The sequence below is a fragment of the Saimiri boliviensis genome, chromosome 15, assembly GCF_048565385.1.
Source record: "Saimiri boliviensis isolate mSaiBol1 chromosome 15, mSaiBol1.pri, whole genome shotgun sequence".
Classification (NCBI taxonomy): Eukaryota; Metazoa; Chordata; class Mammalia; order Primates; family Cebidae; genus Saimiri; species Saimiri boliviensis.
The window spans coordinates 2,638,976-2,655,191 of NC_133463.1; the positions used below are offsets into that span (position 1 = coordinate 2,638,976).

The 16,216-nt window shown below is 41.1% G+C and overlaps 1 protein-coding gene and 1 pseudogene across 6 annotated transcripts in view; one reads left to right on the top strand and one right to left on the bottom strand.

The window, feature by feature from the left end:
* The window catches only part of SPIDR (scaffold protein involved in DNA repair), a 401,999-nt gene that overhangs the window by 208,818 nt on the left and 176,965 nt on the right, over positions 1–16,216 (top strand). The gene's annotated exons all lie outside the window — the stretch shown is intronic.
* Positions 30–1,429, bottom strand: LOC104653366 (NSFL1 cofactor p47-like; annotated as a pseudogene).

Genomic DNA, 16,216 nt, shown 5'->3' on the forward strand with positions numbered 1-16,216 from the left:
CAGGGGCGAGTCCAGGCGGCTGGCTGGGCAGTTATGTTCTCTGGTGCACGATGACAACATTGAGCACGGTGGCTTCCTTCGGGGTCAGGCTCTCATCAGCCAGCTCTTTGTTAAGGAAAGTAGGCATGAGGATAAGGCTGGTGGCAGCCATGGCTGGCATCCATGATGAAGAGTCGGATGTCGCTAATCTTGTGGCTGTGGTTAAATTTCTGCACCAGCCTCCCACCGTCTGCAAACCAAATTTGGGTGTTTGTGGTAGGCTCTGATTGGACAATTAAGAAGGAAGAGCTGGATTTGGCTTTGTTTTCTGCTGGTTGGTCTGGAGAGGTGGTACTCAACCCCTAGGGGGCAGGGCTGCCCGCTTCTGACCCTCGCCAGTGAAGACTTTGAAGGTTCCTTTGGACTTCACAGAGTCCTTGTCCCAGTGGTCCTCCATATCCAAGTTTACCTGTCCACCGTGAGCTCACCTCCTCACCTCTGCTGGCACCTCCCCTCTGTGGATAGACCCCAGAAACTGGGCATTGGATGGGTCTTGGTAGCTTCTGAGTTCCCCATTATCCAGGCTGAATCCACTCTTCCAGAGTTTCTGTACTACGTGAACATCTTGGCTGGAATGCTGCCTCTTTTTTCCTGCCACACAGGCAGACTCTTCCTCTGGCTGCTCCAACGCTGTAGCCACCTCCTGCAGATGATCTCAGTTTACTGGTTTCTCCAGGGCTTGGTCACTCACTCCACAGCTCCATGCTCTTTGGCACATTTAAAGAGATCATCCACCGGCTCATTAGGACTTTTCTTCTGGGAGGGCCAACAATCTGTTGTCCACTTCGGTCTGGGCCCCCAGCATAAAACCTCTGGCCTTCCTCCTCCTCCTCATCTTGGTCATAAATGAGGTCTCTAAAGGATATCACTTTTTTTTTTTTTTTTTGAGATGGAGTTTCGCTCTTGTCACCCAGGCTGGCATGCAATGGCGCGATCTCGGCTCACCGCAACCTCTGCCTCCTGGGTTCAGGCAATTCTCCTGCCTCAGCCTCCCAAGTAGCTGGGATTACAGGCACGCGCCACCACGCCCAGCTAATGTTTTCTATTTTTAGTAGAGACGGGTTTCACCATGTTGACCAGGATGGTCTCGATCTCTTGACCTCGTGATCCACCCGCCTCGGCCTCCCAAAGTGCTGGGATTACAGGCGTGAGCCACCGCGCCCGGCCCAAGGATGTCACTTTATTATCACTTGGGACTGTGCCTCTGGACACTGAACTGGGGGTTGCCTACGAAATGGTTGTGTTGTCTTCATCCCCTCCATCCTCATAAAAGCTCACTAGCACCATCTGCAAGTCCCAGCCAAGCAATTTGAGGAAGAAGTGGGCCAGTCCTCCTCGCCCCTGTCGCCACCACAGACTCCCTCAGCACCTCCTGTTGTTCAGCCGCCATGTTCGCCCCATGCTCCTCCCCACTTTCACTGCTTTCTTAGGGTTTCTAAAGCGTCCTTGAATGGGACTTTTGTCTCTTTCTTCTGAGACAGAGCTTAGCGACTGGGTTGTTGAGGATGGTTTAATAGAGGGGGATGTGCTAGCTGAAACTCAGACTCTTCTGTTGTTCTTCTCACCTTGTCTAGACACTTACCTGTGGTGATTGGTCAGCTGAGGATTATCGTTAATCACTTTTTACTTTTCTCCTCCCTGCAACCAAAAGGTGTTTTGAAGATAAACAGTAAATACGGCTTGAAAGCCAGCTCTGTTCCCACTCTCTTTCTCTCTGTTTTGGGGGAAGATATTGTGCATTTTTAAAGCATAACATGAAGCAGTATTTAGTATAATATGATTTAGTGCAGGCCTCAGCTGCTATCTCTCCCAGTGGTTTTGCTGGAGGCTGGAGCTTCCCGACAGCCCTGACCACGGAGAGGTGGAATGTGGCGCTGACGTCACGGCCGCTCCTGGGAATGTTTTGCATTCCTCTTCCTGGCAGTGGTCAGGTGGCTTCCAGCAAGAATGAAGGACAACAGTTCCAAAGAAGAAAAAAAGAGAGGAGGAAAAGGACAGTTTATAATCAAAGTCTTGTGGGGGAGGCACTTTTATTCTGAGCCAAAATTGAAATTAGAACCAGATGTCTTACATTCCGATGCTGCACGAATGTTAAATAAGTTTATTAATGACTGTAATAACCAAACTATTTGGCTTTTTACTGAACTTAAGTCTTGAAACTCTGTAAGAATTATGGAAAAACGACTTCCTATAGTTGACATTTTAACTATGAAAGCAACTTTCTCAGTGTAAAAGCAAGGACCCCAACGAAATGACCCTCTAGTTAATCTACAGGCTGTTTTAAGGTCTGTTAATATTCTGAAAAGTCACTTCTGAAACTTAAAATCTCTGTAATCTATTAACATAGTTTGTGCTGTTCAAACAAATTTAAACCAGTTATTGAGGAGAGAGGTAAACTCTATGGTAGCATCTGCTGCAGAATGTCTTTTCTCAAAATATTTACACTTCCAATGTTATTTCTATACATTACTGCTCAAACCAGATATTCAAAACAAAACTTAGCAGTTTCTTAACATAACAAACAGGTTTTGCCCAAGTTTTACAACTCTGCAATAATATGTGCAATAGAAAAATGGACAGTAATTGAGTTAAATTTAAAGTTTGTGTTTTTCTTGTCTTCCAGCCACTGAAGTACCTCTGTTCAAATTCACTAGACTGGTTTAGCTAATCACAATCTATATGTCTGTATTTTAAAATATTACGCTTTTTTAAAAAACAGCTTGATGTCTTTCAGTAGATTTGCACTAATTTTGATGTAACAGCAGTTAACATTAACAACAATTCTCCAGTTTAGGCGAAATCTGTTTGAATACTTCCTGTTATACATTGAAATGGAAAGTTGGCTTCCTCTTGTAGGTCATGTTGCTGGTGAGGAATTTCCAGAAATGTGGAGAAGTGCTGACTCATAGTATACAGTGGACTGATCCAGCAACAGTAGGACTTGAGGGGGTTTTTTGAGCTCTTGGCTGAGGCAAGCAAAATATGTGGCTGTAGTGTTTCATTTTATTTTTAGGTTAAGCGTAGGGGTGGAAGAGTGGAAGAGAGACTTTTGCTTGGCATGTGATCCATGTTAATAGCTTTAAAATGGCTACAAGTTCTAGCGTTAGATGTGTGTCTAAATGTGTGTTTTCCTACAGTCTATTATTAGAATTTGGAAAACAGGTTGTTTTTGTTATAGTTGCCCTACTGTTGTGCTCTCTGCCTCTTGCCCACAGGTGAACCATGTGGCTTCTTGGGCTGGGGTGGTGACTCATCATGGGCTCTATAATGTGAAAGTCACATAGTGCTTACATTCAGGAGAGTGCTGCAGGAAAAGGTCCATGGCATTGTGCCTTTTGTGTCTGTGATCAGAAGTCCCTGAATGTAATAACAACTTAAATATTAGCTGACAGGAGTACAGAGAAAAACTACGATTTATTGACTTTAATATGCCTGCTTCTGTCCTATGTATTTTACATTCATTAAATTGTCTGATTTGAGATTTCTTTTTTGTTCATTTGGTATAGAAATGACTGCTAGATTGGGTTTGGAACAGGGATTTCTAAAACAAAAACTCACCTTCTAAACCCATCCCTGGTCTCATAAAGTTAATATGTCCCAAATACACTCATCTATCAATTCTACAAACATGCACTGACTGCTCTGTTTTAGCGCTGATGACATAGAAAAGAGGAAGGTGTGTTCCTTGTTACCTTGTTTGAGGGGAGGGAGGCACTGGGAGACCACTGCAGGGGATGTGTCTACAGAAATATGTATAGTGTTCTTTACAGTTAATATGGTAGAAATCGAAGGAAACAGTGAGGCATGAAAGATGGGTGTACTCAAATCTGTGCTAATGTCTGTGGGAGTGGTTTTTTGGATGACATTCTGAAGCTGTCAGAGGTACTGATTGAAAGTAATTTGAATAGGTAATGTTAGGAGAGACATAAAAAATAGAAACTAGAATCTGATGAGGGAGATAAGGGAAATATAAATATGTAGGTGACCAATATTCGGACATCTTAAAAGGAAAAACAAATAAACAATATACCACAAATTATATTTGTATGTGCTTTGAGGCCACGACTCAAAACAGCACACACGATTTCACTACCACCTCTGACTGTTTTCAAAGGCTGTAAAAGACCATGCTTTTCAAACAGTCTGCCCTTAAGTTTCTGAGGTTTATATTTCTCATCATTCCTGAAAAATTTGAATGGCTATATGTTAATCATAAGGATTCACAAAATCATACAACATTATTTTAAAACTGTTTCCTGTTTAAAGTTCAACAAATGGAAGAGCACATGTCCTCCTTTTGAACAGAGGTCCCAGGGTAGGGCAGGGAGTGGAAATGGGGGGCTGGGCCACACTGTGCTGTGGAGGCTTAACCTGCACATCTGATCCCCGATAGTCTTCAACTTATTCCAGTGTGCTCTCTGACAATAGCCCATTACTTAAATTTTCTATCTGCCAATTTCTTCTGCTAAATGATTATAAACCAGTGACCTATTTTGGTGCTTATGAGGAATTACTCACTGAATTAAGCTCATAGTTCAAAATATGAGGGATTGTTCTCTGCTTTTTTAAGTTCTCCAAACACTAAGCAAAGAAGAACCTTGTCAACATCTGCTTAATACTCTGTCTTAGAATCAACTGAGTACTGATATGTGGTTGTCCGTAGCTTTGATGTCCTACGGTATGGAAAAAACTGAAAGCGATGAAAGTAGGGACACTTAGGGCCTGTCACTGTCCCCAAGGATCCTTGGGAAGTGTCCCAATCCCCTTGGGAGGCTAATCTACAAATCTTAGGACCAGAGTAGTTACATAGATGGCTCTATAATAGCACTTACACGACTTTATCATATTTTGACTTTCATTCCCAATACCGTATGAAATTCTAGGTCTAAATTGTCTGAACTGTGTTTCTATACATATCTCATAAATGTATAGATATTTAATACATTTGACTGAATAAATGAAATTACTCTTCTTTGAGGCAGAAATACATTTCCTCTGTAAGCTTTTGCATGTATACACATATAGTCCATGAAAAGCCTTCCCCCCATCCCTACCCCCCCCCCGCAAAATGGAGTCTCGCTCTGTCGCCCAGGCTGGAGTGCAGTGGTACAATCTCGGCTCACTACAACCTCTGCTCCTGTGTTCAAGCGATTCTCCTGCCTCAGCCTCCTGAGTAGCTGGGGCTACAGGCGCATACCACTATGCCTGGCTAATTTTTTGTATTTATAGTAGAGATGGGTTTTACCGTGTTATCCAGGATGCTCTCGATCTCCTGACCTCATGATTTGCCTGCCTTTGCCTCCCAAAGTGCTAAGATGTGAGCCACTGCACCCAGCCAATGCCTTAAAAAAAAAAAAAAGACAAAGGGTCTTCCTTTGTTGTCTAGACTTGTCTTGAACTTCTGGGCTAAAGCAGTTCTTTGGCTTGGCTTCCCAAAGTACTGGGATGGCAGGCATAAGCCATCATACCCAGCCTCATGAAATGCCTTTAAAAAAAAAAGTGGTAAAATATACATAACATAAAAATTACCATTTTAACTATTTTTAGATGTATTTTCAGTGGTATTAACCACAGTCATAACATGGTCCAACCAACACCGCTCTTCATTTCCAGAACTTTTCATCATCCCCCAGCATGAACTCTGGTGCCATTAAACGCTAACTCCTCTCCACAAGCCCCTGGTAATCTATATTCTACTTTCTGTCTGTATGAAGTTGCCTATTCTAGGTAACTCTTAAGTGGAATTATACAATATTTGTTATTTTGTGTCTGGCTTATTTTACTTAGCATAATGTTTTCAAAGTACATCCACGTTATGTGTCAGAATTTCCTTTTCTACAGCTAAATAATATTCTGTTGTATATATATGCCACATTTTATTTATCCATTCATCTGTTCATAGACATTTGCTTTGTTTTCACCTCTGGGCTACTGTGTGAATAATGCTTCTGTGAATATAAGTATACACGTATCTGTTTAGTTTCTGCTCTGAATTTTTTTTTTTTTGGCTGTAGATATGGAAGTGGAATTGCTGGATCTAATGGTTTGACTTTTTATTTTTTATATATATACTTCTGGGGTACATGTGCAGATCTTGCAGGATTGTTACATAGGTAAACACATGCCATGGTGGTTTGCAGCCTCCATCACCCCATTACCTACATTAGTTATTTTTCTAAGGTTTTCACTCCCCCAACTGCCCCCACAATATTATCACTCCCCTAGCCCCCTACTCCCCAACAGACCCCACTGTGTGGTGTTCCAGTCCCTGTGTCCATGTGTTCTCATTGTTCATTACCCACTTATGAGTGAGAACATGTGGTGTTTGGTTTTCTGTTCTTGTGACAGTTTGCTAAGAATGATGATTTCCACATTTATCATGTCCTTGCAAAGAACATGAACTCATCCTTTTTTATGGCTGCATAGTATTCCATGGTGTATGTGTTCCGCATTTTCTTTATATAGGCTATCCTTGATGGGCATTTGGGTTGCTTCCAAGTCTTTGCTATTGTAAACAGTGCCCCAATGAACATACATGTACATGTGTCTTTATAATAGAACAATTAATAATCCTTTGGGTATATACCCAGTAATGAGATTGCTGGGTTAAATGGTATTTCTATTTCTAGATGCTTGAGGAATCACCACACTGTCTTCCACAATGGTTGCACTAATTTTCACTCCCACCAACAGTGTAAAAGCATTCTTATTTCTCCACATCCTCTCCAGCATCTGTTGTCTCCAGATTTTTTAATGATCGCCATTCTAACTGGTGTGAGATGGTATCTCAATGTGGTTTTGATTTGCATTTCTCTAATGACCAGTGATGATGAGCATTTTTTCATATGTTTGTTGGCCGCATAAAAGTCTTCTTTTGAAAGTGCCTGTTCATATCTTTTGCCCACTTTTTAATGGGGTTGGTTTTTTTCTTGTAAATTTGTTTTAGTTCTTTGTAGATTCTGGTATTAATCCTTTGTCAGATGGGTAGATTGCAAAAATATTTTCCCATTCTCTTGGTTGCCAGTTCACTGTAATGATAGTTTCTTTTTGCTATGTAAAAGCTCTTATGTTTAATTACATCCCATTTGTCTATTTTGGCTTTTGTTGCCATTGTTTTTCCTGTTTTAGTCATGAAGTCCTTGCCTATGCCTATGAATGGTATTGCCTGTGTCCTGAATGGTATTACCTAGGTTTTCTTCTAGGGTTTTCATGTTATTGGGTCTTATGTTTAAATTTGTAATCTAACTGGAGGTAATTTTTGTATAAGGTGTAAGGAAGGGATCCAGTTTCAGCTTTCTGCGCATGGTTAGCCTGTTTTTCCAACATCATTTGTTAAATAGGGAATCCTTTCCTCATTGCTTGTTTTTTTCCAGTTTGTCAAAGATCAGATGGTTGTAGATATATGGTGATCCTTCCAAGGCCTCTGTTATGTTCCATTGATCTTATCTTTGTTTTGGTACCAGTACCGTGCTGTTTTGATTACTGTAAACTTACAGTATAGTTTGAAGTCAGGTAGTGTGATTCCTCCAGCTTTATTCTTTTTGCTTAGGATTGTCTTGGCTATGCAGGCTCTTTTTTGATTCCATGTGAAGTTTAAGGTGGTTTTTTCGAGTTCTGTGAAGAAGGTCCATGGTAGCTTGATGGTGATAGCACTGAATCTATAAATTACTTTGGGCAGTATGGCCATTTTCACGATATTGATTCTTCCTAACCATGAGCCTGGAATGTTTTTCCATCTGTTTGTGTCCTTTCTTAGTTCCTTGAGCAGTGCTTTGTAGTTCTCCTTGAAGAGGTCTTTCAAGTGCTTTGTTAGCTGTATTCCTAGGTATTTTACTCTCTTTGTAGCATTTGTGAATGGTGGTTCACTCATGATTTGGTTCTGTCTGTTATTGGTGTATAGGAATGCTTGTGATTTTTGCACGTTGATTTTGTATCCTGAGACTTTGCTGAAGTTGCTTATCATAAGGAGATTTGGGGCTTGGACAATGGGGTTTTCTAAATAGACAATCATGTCATTTACAAAGAGACAATTTGACTTCCTGTTTTCCTAATTAAATACCCTTTATTTCTTTTTCTTGCCTGATTTGTCTAGCTAGAACTTCCAATACTATGTTAAATAGGATTGGTGAGAGAGGACACCCTTGTCTAGTGCCAGTTTTCAAAGGGAATGCTTCCAGTTTTTGCCCATTCAGTATGATATTGGCTGTGGGTTTGTCATAGATAGCTTTTATTATTTTGAGACACATTCTATCCATACCTAGTTTATTGAGAGTTTTTGGCGTAAACGCTGTCGAATTTTGTCAAAGGCCTTCTCTGCATCTATTGAGATAATCATGTGGTTTTTGTCTTTGGTTCTGTTTATGTGATGGATTTCCTTTTTGGATTTGCGTATGTTGAACCAGCCTTGCATCCCCAGGATGAAGCCTACTTGATAATGATGGATAAGCTTTTTGATCTGCTGTTGCATTCGGTTTGCCAGTATTTTATTGAAGATTTTCACATCAATGTTCATCATGGATATTGGCCTGAAATTTTCTTTTTTAGTTGTATCTCTGCCAGGTTTTGGTATGAGGATGATGCTGGTCTTATAAAACGAGTTAGGGAGGTTTCCCTCTTTTTGTGTTGTTAGCAATAGTTTCAGAAGTAATGGTATCAGTTCCTCTTTGTACCTGGTAGAATTCAGCTGTGAACCTGTCTAGACCTGGACTGTTTTTGGTTGGTAGGCTATTAATTGCTGCGTCAACTTCTGACCTTGTTATTGCTCTATTCAGGGATTCAGCTTCTTCCTGGTTTAGTCTTGGAAGGGTGTAAGTGTCCAGGAATTTATCTATTTCTTCTAGATTTACTGGTTTATGTGCATAGAGGTGTTCGTAGTCTCTGTGGAATCAGTGGTGATATCACCCTTTATCATTTTTTATTGCATCTATTCGATTCTTCTCTTTTCTTTTTTATTAGTCTGGCTAGCGGTCTGTCTATTTTGTTGAACTTTTTAAAAACCAGCTCCTGGATTTATTAATTTTTCTGAAGAGTTTTTGTGTCTCTATCTCCCTCAGTTCTGCCCTGATCTTTGTTATTTCTTGTGTTCTGCTAGCTTTTGAATTTGTTTTATCTTGCTCCTCTAGTTCTTTTCTTTTAATTTTGACGATAGAGTGTCTATTTTACATCTTTCCTCGCTACTCATTTGGGCATTTAGTGCTGTAAATTTCTCTTTAGACACTGCTTTAAATGTGTCCCAGAGATTCTGGTATGCTGTGTCTTTGTTCTCATTGGTTTTGAAGAACATCTTTACTTCTGCCTTCATTTCATTATTTATCCAATAGTCATTCAGGAGCAGGTTGTTCAGTTTCCATGTAGTTGTGTGGTTTTGCGTGAGTTTCATAGTCCTGAGTTCTAATTTGATTGCACTGTAGTCTGAGAGACTGGTTGTTATGATTTCTGTTCTGTTACATTTGCTGAGGAGTGATTTACTTCGAATTACTTGGTCAGTTTTAGAGTAAGTGCTGTGTGGTGCTGAGAAGAATGTATATTCTGTGGATTTGGGATGGAAAGTTCTGTAGATGTCTATTAGGTCCAACTGGTCCAGATCTGAGTTCAAGTCCTGGATATCCTTGTTTATTTTCTGTCTCATTGATCTGTCTAATATTGACAGGGGAGTATTTAAGTCTCCCAGTGTTGTTATGTGGTAGTCTTAAGTTTCTTTGTAGGTTGTTAAGAACTTGCTTTATATATGTGGGTGCTCCCGTATTGGGTGCATATATGTTTAGGATAGTTAGCTCTTGCTGCATTGATCCCTTTACCATTATGTAATGCCCTTCGTTGTCTCTTTTGATCTTTGTTGGTTTAAAGTCCATTTTATTAGAGACTATGATTGCAACCCCTTCTGTTTTTGCTCTCCGTTTGCTTGGTAAATCTTCCTCCATCCCTTTATTTTGAGTCTGTGTGTGTCTTTGCTGGTGAGGTGGGTCTCCTGAATACAGCACACCAATGGTTCTTGACTTTTCATCCAATTTGCCAGTCCGTGTCTTTTGATTGGGGCATTTAGCCCATTTACATTAATGTTAATATTGTTATGTGTGTATTTTATCCTGCCATTTTGATACTAGCTGGTTGTTTTGCCCATTTGTTGACAATTTTTCATTGTGTTGATGGTCTTTACCATTTGGTGTGTTTTTGCAGGGGCTGGTACTGGTTGTTCCTTTCTATGTTTACTGCTTCCTTCAGGAGCTCTTGTTAGACAGGTCTGGTGGTGACGAAATCTCTCAGGAATTGCTTGTCCGTTAAGGATTTTATTTCTCCTTCCCTGATGAAACTTAGTTTGGCTGCATATGGAATTTTGGGTCGAAAGCTCTTTTCTTTAAGGATGTTGAATATTGGCCTCCACTCTCCTCTGGCTTATGTAGGGTTTCTGCCAAGAGATCCGCTGTGAGTCTGATGGCCTTCCCTCTGTGGGTGGCCTGACCTTTCTCTTTGGCTGCCTTAGCATTTTTTCCTTCATTTCAACACTGGTGAATCTGATGATTATGTGCCTTAGGGTTGCCCTTCTTGAGGAATAACTTTGTGGTGTTCTCTGTATTTCCTGTATTTTGAATGTTGGCCTGCTTTGCTAGGTTGGGGAAATTCTCCTGGATAATATCCTGAAGAGTGTTTTCCAGCTTGAATCCATTCTCCCGTCCTCTTCAGGTACACCGATCAAGCGTAGATTAGGTCTTTTCACATAATTCCATATTTCTTGGAGGCTTTGTTCATTTCTTTTCACTCTTTTTTCTCTAATCTTGCCTTCTCATTTTATTTCATTGAGTTGATCTTCAATCTCTGATGCCATTTCTTCTGCTTGATCAATTCAGCTATTGAAATTTGTGTATGCTTTGCAAAGTTCTCATGCTGTGTTTTTCAGCTCCATCAAGTTGTTTATGTTCTTCTTTAAGCTGGTTATTCTAGTTAGCATTCCATCTAACCTTTTTTCAAGTTCTTAGTTTCTTTGCGTTGAGTTGGAAGATGTTCCTTTAGCTCAGAGAAATTTATTACCCACCTTCTGAAGCCTGCTTCTGTCAATTCATCAAACTCATTCTCCATCCAGTTTTCTCACCTTGCTGGTGAGAAGCTATAATCCCTTGGAGGAGAGGGGTTCTGATTTTGGTGTTTTCATCCTTTTTGGGCTGGTTTCTTTTCATCTTCATGGATTTATCTACCTTTGGTCTTTGAAGTTGGTGACTTCCAGATAGGGTCTCTGAGTGGACATCCTTTTTGTTGATGTTGAAGCTCTTTCTTTTGTTTGTTTTCTTTCTAACAGTCCAGCCCCTCTGCTGCAGGACTGCTGGAGGTCCACTCCAGACCCTGCTTGCCTGAGAATCACCTGCAGGGTGCAGAACATCAATGATTGCTGCCTGTCCTCTCCTGTAGTAGCTTTGTCCCAGAAGGGTACCTGCCAGGTGTCAGCCAGAGATCTCCTATATTAGGTGACTCTGGATATACAGGGGTCGGGGAACCACTTGAGGAGGCAGTCTGTCCCTTGTCAGAGCTCAAGTGCTGTGCTGGGAGCTCTGTTGCTCCCTTCAGAGCTGCTGGGCAAGGATGTTTAAGTCTACTGCAGCAGAACTCACAACCGCCCCTTTTCCCAGGTGCTCTGTTTCGGGAAGGTGTGGCTTTATTTATAGGTCCCTGACAGGCTGCTGCTTTTTTCAGAGATGCCCTGCCCAGCAAGGAATGTGGTCGAGTCACAGTCTGCCTGCAGAGGCATTGCTGAGATGCTGCAGGCTCCCCTCAGCTGCTGTGTAAACTTATTTGTGCTTTTGTTTACACAGGTAAGGTTAGATCTGCCTCGGTAGTGGTGGGCACCCCTCCCCCCATGGAGCTCTGCTGTCCAGGGTCAAGCTCAAACTGCTGTGCTGGTTGCAAAAATCCCAAGCCGGTGGGATTCAGTTTGCTGGTCTCTGTAGGGGTAGAACCCAGCCTTCAGCCCCCTTCAGCCAGATCACCTGGCTCCCCGCCTTCAGCCCTCTTTCTCTCAGGGGTATGGGCGACTGTCTCACAGGCACTCCAGGTGCCAGTCAAAAGGGCTGCTCAGACTTGTGCTGGGAACTTGTGGCACTGCTGAATCGGCTGCCAAGATTTGCCCTGGAAACCCGTGGCACCTGTTGGCATGCGGGGATCTCCTGGTCTGTGGGTTGCAAAGACTGAGGGAGAAGTATAGCAGCCAAACCGGAGCTCCAGAGTGGCGGGAAATGTCCATAATGGCCTCCGTTGGATAGTAGGGAGGGCCCTCCAGCTTATTGCACTTCCCAGGTGAGGCAGCACCCCTCCCTGCCTCGGTTTGCCCTCCTTGGGCTACACCCACTGTCCAACCATTCCCATTGAGATGAACCTGGTATCCCAGTTGGGAATACGGAGATTACTCAACCTTCTGCATTGCTCTTGCTGGGAACTGCACTCTGGAGCTGTTCCTATTCTGCCATCTTGGCGGAAGTCCTGGTTTGACTTCTTAAGGAACCACCATACTGTTTTTCATAGAAGTTGCATCATTTTATATTTCTACCAGCAATGCATGGAAGTTTCAGTTTCTCCACCTTCTCACCAACACTTGTTATTTTCTTTTTTTGATAATTGCAATTCTAATGAGTGTGAAAGTAGTATTTAATTGTGGCTTTGATTTGCATTTCCGTAATGACTTGTCACCCAGGCTGGAGTGCAGTGGCTCGATCTCAGCTCACTGCAACCTCTGCCTCCACGGTCCAAGTGATTCTCCTACCTCCCAAGTAGCTGGGATTACAGATACCTGCCACCACGCCCAGCTAATTTTTTGTGTTTTTTGTAGAGACAGAGTTTCACCATGTTGACCAGTCTGGTCTTGAACTTTTGACCCTAAGTGATGCACCCACCTCAGCCTCCCAAAATGCTGGGATTACAGATGTGAACCACTATGCCTGGCAGATACACCTTTAAATTCTGAAATACCCCCACTTAAAAAATAATTATTACTATTACCTGCAAAATAAAAGTCTGCTATTAAGATAAAGAGTTCCTCATCAATCCTGTATACTCTAATACCAGCTCTCCCCTTGCCCACAGACACTGAGTGCTTGATAAGAAGCATGACCACAGATGTCCCTGGAGCCACTGATCCTTGAGGGCTCAGAAGAGAGCAGGCTTCTCCCTCATTAGCTCGTCTGTCTACACAGTATTCTATTGATGTATCTGTATCAAATTCATTAGGTATCCAAAATGATTATGTTCACTTAATCCTGATTGTAGCTTTCTCAGAAAAAAAAAAAAAAAAAAAACAAAAAAAAAAACAAAAAAAAACATACTTTTAACCTAAAGCTAGGAAGTTTGTGAAATTATTCACAGTAAGGGCATCTTATAATCATGAAACCAATGAAAAATTTGCTAATATTCATGGTTTCATTATTCACATTTAACTCTTTATTCCATCTGAAACTTATTTTGGTGTATGATTTAAGGGTAGAGATTAATTTTAATTTTTTTCCAAACAATTTTATCAGCACTACTTTCTGAATAATTCTCCCTTACTGATTTTAAATGCTTCTATCGTATATTATATTCCTATACATCATAAGATTTATTTTGTGCCTCTGTATTCTATTTCATTGTGCTAATAGCTTTTCTGTTTCATTCTAATCTCTTTCGCTAAGCTAGTATTCATTCTGTAGAGTTTTTAACTTTAAACTCTAAGGTTCTTAATACTTTTAAAAATATATTTAAAGTAATTGTAGGTTATTCAGTGATACTCTCCATGTGAAAAAGTGCATTGGTAGCAATTCATATATACATTGGTCTGGCGTGGCAGCCAGGCAGCTTTGTTCGTTCTGGTTTCACCTCATGCTAGACATGCAGAATCCTAAAAGATCAGGTGTATTCTTATGATCTGCTTATTATGAAATTCGGGAACTTACTAATAGAAACTAAATTATAGAGCCTGCTGCTCCATCTATTTGGCTGCAACATTCTTGCAGTGGTAACTATTTCACCTTGGGCTACACCTAATCATCCCTGTTAGAAGAGTACAAATGTTAATAGCATTTCCTTTTTGAAATACTTGAAACAAATATTTTTATTTGATTTATGATGCTTTTCTCTTTATTTGACTAAGAAATGTTATGGTGGTTCCATTATATGTCTAGACACTGTGCTGAAGGCATTGGGAAGCAGGAGCACACTTGCACCAGAGCCATGTCATGTCTGGTGACAGCCACTCGCTAGAACTGGGGTGATAGGGCATGTTGTTATATCACTCAGGACTTATGTTACTTTTAAAATCTTATGTTAGCAAAGTGAAGAAATGTGAATAATTGGTGAAACCTTTGAAAACCAAGCTCTAAGATTCCTGTAAGAAACTATAGGTTGGAAATAATTTACTAATGCCAAGTACATATGATCAAGAAGATGATAGAGTGGACAGTTCTCTGACCTGGCTATGTGTCCTTTTTTATTTTTTTTTGAGACACAGTTTCACTCTTGTTGCCCAAGGTGGATTGCAGTGATATGATCTTGGCTCACTGCAGCCTCTGCCTCCCGGGTTCAAGCAATTCTCCTGTATCGGCCTCTCGAGTAGCTGGGATTACAGGCACATGACGATGCCTGGCTAATTTTTTTCTTTTTAGTAGAGACTGGGTTTCACCTTGTTAGCCAGGCTGATCTCAAACTCCTGACCTCAGCTGACCCCCCCACCTCAGTCTCCCAAAGTGCTGGGTCATTAGCCACTGCACTCGGCCACTATGTGTTCTTTTAAGCCCCATGACAAAGTTTTTAAAAAGATGCTTTGGGCACAGGAGCTCATGCCTGTAATCCCAGCACTTTGGGGAGGTCAAAGTAAGGTGGGAAGATCACTTGAGACCAGAAGTTCAAGACTAGTCTGGGTAATATGGCAAGACCCTGTCTGTAGTAAAAAATTTAAAAATTAACCAGGCATGGTAGCACAGGCCTGTGATCCCAGCTACTTTGGAGGCTGAGGTGGCAGGATTGTTTGAGCCCAGGTGGTCAAGACTGCACTGAGCTGTGATTGCACCACTGCACACTAGCCTGAGTAACAGAGCAAGACCCTGCCTCAACAAAACAAACAAATGAAAAAGATACTTTGATTATATGTGATAGCAAGTTTGTAAAAAATAAGGCATTAATTTATAAATACATATGCTTGATTGGAGACATGATCTTTAAAAATTTTTAAACAAGTTTTATGATCAAAAACAACTGAATTAGTCAGTGAATATAAAGTGTGACAGATTTTAAAATTTCTACCTCTGGTCATTATATTAAGCCCTTACACCAGTCAGCATAGCACAGATTCATCCTGAATCCTATGGGAGGAAAAGGGGTTCGTTACCAAGAACCTTATAACCTGAACTTGACTATAGATAATATCATTGTATTTGAATATGCAGTATGTATTACTTGATTCTCACTTAGTTATCTTTAGTTTTCCTGAAAAAATGTAGGGAATTTTAGTGACAGGCCTCTTGTAACATGGAGAGGCAAATATTTTATAAGCATTGAACACATTCCAATATTGATCAGCTGGCTCATTAATGACCCCCCAGCTTGTGAATGATGAGTTGAACATGTGTAGGCCCCATGGATGGCAGGGACCTTTTTCATTCATCTTTTTTCTTCCTTTTGGAACTGGTACATGTTGAGTGTCTGATATGAATTGAAGAAAACTTGAATTGTTTAATTTTATGCTTGTATCAAGCAAGCTCCCAGAAGGCTGGCGAAAGAGTAGTTTGTTCATTAAAAAATCTAGCCTTGAGAATCTTTGTACTATGAATATTTTTCTCTCAGCCCCAGAGCCAGTCCCACCCCTTTCAGTCTGACCTTTGGCAGCCCAAGACAGTATGCTGCAAGTAGCATGAAAATTCTTAACTTATTCCTTTCAAAAAAGAAGCTAGCTATATTTAATGCTTTGTGTAGGCTTTCTTTTCATCCTTAACACAAATAGAAGGGAGGCATTATTATAGTAAATTTGCAGATGGGGAAACTGAGGTTAAATAACTTGCTGAATTCCTACCACCAGTGGATCACAAAGCTGTGTGACACTGGGCATGACTTCTGAGAAGAATCCCTTCTTGCCATCCTGCAATTTGTAGGTGAAAATAGGGTTTGCTTAGGAGAGGGTATAGCTCAGGGGTAGAGCATTTGACTGCAGATCAAGAAAGTAGGGTTT